Source organism: Sminthopsis crassicaudata, chromosome 3 (genome assembly GCF_048593235.1).
Source record: "Sminthopsis crassicaudata isolate SCR6 chromosome 3, ASM4859323v1, whole genome shotgun sequence".
NCBI classification, from domain to species: Eukaryota; Metazoa; Chordata; class Mammalia; order Dasyuromorphia; family Dasyuridae; genus Sminthopsis; species Sminthopsis crassicaudata.
In genome coordinates this window covers 582,966,466-582,970,024 of record NC_133619.1, presented here as the reverse complement: position 1 = coordinate 582,970,024, position 3,559 = coordinate 582,966,466, and the positions used below count along the sequence as shown (strand labels likewise).

At 35.4% G+C, this 3,559-nt stretch overlaps 1 pseudogene; it reads right to left on the bottom strand.

Moving 5' to 3' along the window:
* Positions 1-774: 774 nt before the first annotated feature.
* LOC141562475 (olfactory receptor 52D1-like) lies at positions 775-3,339 on the bottom strand (annotated as a pseudogene).
* Positions 3,340-3,559: the final 220 nt, after the last annotated feature.

The following is a 3,559-nucleotide window of genomic DNA, read 5'->3' as shown; positions in this document are numbered from 1 at the left end:
ATTGTTCATTTGTGCTTCTAGGACATGGGAAATGGAACAATATCGTTTAATATCTTATTTTATTTTATAACATTAGTATTAGAAAGTTGTTGGTAAGAGCATAATTATTAGTATTATTGCCCTGTATAATTCAGAAATATATATATATATATATGTATATGATAGATCTTTCTCTCTGTATATATATATATATTTATATATATGTATATGATAGATCTCTCTCTCTCTGTATATATATATATATATATATTTTTTTTTTTCCTGAGGCAATTGGGATTAAGTGAGGCCAGATTTGAGTTTAGGCCCTCCTGACTTCAGGACTTCAGGTGCTCTATCTACTGTATCAATTAGCTGTCCCTCAGAAATAGTTTTTTTAAACATGCGATCAGTTTCTTTGTCAGTTTGTTCTCACTGGACTGTTGTGTTCTCTAATAGTTGTTCCTAAAATGCTGCTTCTGTTATAACCAAAAACGCTATTGACTGAAGGAGATATACCGTCTGGCAACAACAACAAAAAAAAGGACACATAATTAGACTTATCGAATTTTGGATTTCAAGTAGAGATGAAATCACTTTCCCCCAGTAAGTTGGAATATCTATTTCTTTCTTTTTTTGCCACCCTTGTGTTCCACATTATGAATAAGGATAGTTTTCCTGATAGTAGCTATATTGTATTCTTGTTTCCCTATTCTATATTTCCAAATTCTCTCTAATACATGTAATCAGGATTATGATTAGGTGCAAGGTTGATGCCTTACAATATGAAATGGCTTTTCATTCCATTAGAGGACTAAAGACTTTGAGAATTCTCTCCTCGATTCTCTTTGTCCTAACACCATGGATGAGAGATTTTTTTCCATAAATGGGCCCAATAAGTAGATATCAACCACAAAAATATGGATGTGAGGAGGAACATGGTGTCTAAATCTATGTGTGAGGAATGAGAAGAAAGCTGGAATATAGGAAACTAATGACACAGATATGAGATCTACAGGTTCCCAAAGTCTTCAGACATGATTCCTTAGAAGGGAGCTGGAAGACCGCATGGAGAATGAGAATGTAGGAACAGATGACTAATAAAAAACAATCCAGTCCTCCAGTAAGGAATGCAACAGTGAGGCCAGAAGCTCTACGTATTCTGGTCTCAGCACAGGCCAGTTTGATCAAGGCCATAAACACACAGTAAGTATGGGAGATGATATTAGTCTTACAGAAGGGAAGCCATCTGAGAAAAAAGGGGCAAGGACTTATTAACACAGTTCCACGGAAAACAATAGTCAATCCCAAGGTCACAATGACTGTATGGGTCAGGATTGTTGAGTGTCTAAGAGGTTTGCATATGGCCACATAGTGGTCATAGCAATCAAATGTTATAGCCAAAAAGAAACCAGATTTCATTATGGAACAAGAATGGCTGCAAAATAATTATATTAGGCAAGCTTCAAATCGGATTTCCCTGTCTTTAAAGCTGAGAAGCTTGGGTATTGAAAGAGTAGATATAATAAGTCTGCTATAGCCAGCGTACAAAGGAAGAAGTACATGGGCTCATGAAGGCTGCGGTCAGTCTTAATGATGAACAGTAAGGCAAAGTTTCCCAGGAGAAGCCATGTATATCAGACAGAAGGGAATGGAGATCCAAAGGTGTGCATTCTCTAATCCTGGGATTCCAATGAGGATGAAAGTAGAGGGATAAAGATTGGTCCTGTTAGAGAGTTACATGTTTTAACAGCCAACATGTAAAATAATATTTATTTCTGAACTTTTAACAAATGCAAAGAAGATTTCAAGTTAACAAAGATTATCTTCTGAAATCATCAAAGGCCCAAATAAACAGAACTAGTACTAGAACTAATATGCCAGTAAGATTCCATAATATATCAAAAGATCCAATTGGAGGAACATGGGATAGTTTACCTCTCAGACTTGTGGAAGAGGAAGGAGTTTGTGTCCAAGGGAGAACTAGAGACCATTATTGATCACAAAATAGAACATTTCGATTACACCAAATTAAAAATTTTCTGCACAAACAAAACTAATGCAAACAAGATTAGAAGGGAAGTAACAAATTGGGAAAACATTTTTACAGTTAAAGGTTCTGATAAAGGCCTCACCTCCAAAATATACAGAGAATTGACTTTAATTTATAAGAAATCAAGCCATTCTCCAGTTGATAAATGGTCAAAGGATATGAACAATTTTCAGATGATGAAATTAAAACTATTTCCACTCATATGAAAGTGTGTTCCAAATCACTATTGATCAGAGAAATGCAAATTAAGACAACTCTGAGATATCATTACACACCTGTCAGATTGACTAAGATGGCAGGAACAAATAATGATGAATGTTGGAGGGGCTGTGGGAAAACTGGGACACTGATGTATTGTTGGTGGAGTTGTGAAAGAATCCAGCCATTCTGGAGAGCAATCTGGAATTATGCCCAAAAAGTTATCAAGCAGTGCATACCCTTTGACCCAGCCATACTACTACTGGGCTTATATCCCAAGGAAATATTAAAGAAGGGAAAGGGACCTGTATGTGCCAAAATGTTTGTGGCAGCCCTTTTCATAGTGGCTAGAAGCTGGAAGATGAATGGATGTCCATCAATTGGAGAATAGTTGGGTAAATTATGGTATATGAATGTTATGGAATATTATTGTTCTATAAGAAATGACCAACAGGAGAAATACAGAGAGGCTTGGAGAGACTTACATCAATTGATGCTGAGTGAAACGAGCAGAACCAGAAGATCATTATACACTTCAACAATGATACTGTACGAGGATGTATGTTGATGGAAGTGGATATATTCAACATAGAGAAGAGCTAATCCAATTCCAATTGATTAATGATGGACAGAATCAGCTACATCCAGAAAAGGAACAATGGGAAATGAGTGTAAACTGTTATTTTTACCTTCTGAATCCAATTCTTCCTGTGCAACAAGAAATTCGGTTCTACACACCTATATTGTATCTAGAATATACTGTAATATATTTAACATGTATAAGACTGCCTGCCATCTGGGGGAGGGGGTTGGGGGAGGAAGGGAAAAAATCTGAATAGAAGTAAGTGCAAGGGATAATGTTGTAAAAAAATTACCCATATATATGTAATGTCAAAAAAAAGTTATAATTATAAAATAAAATAAAAAATTAAAAAAAAAAAGATCCAGAAAATACTCTTGAATTTCAACGTATACCTGCAAGCCTTCCAGTCCACAGCATTTTGCCTGATACAAATGCTGCTCCCAATCTTTTCATTTTCTCTCTCATGAATATTCTGATTCAGCATAGATAGAATACTTAGAATTTTGAAAATTGCTTCAGAAGCTACCATCATGTGGATCAGACTACCCTATACATGAGTAGATAAAGTACTGTGACCAGTTATGAAATGCTGCCAAAGAATTTGATATCTGACTGACTTCATTACAGATAAGAACAATTCCTATCTTTGTATAGTTTTAGATTTCTTGCTTGTTGTGGACGTCACTATGGGCATTTGACAAAGCTCAAAAAAAGTAGAAATGCTGCCAAAAATAATGAAGTATTGTTGA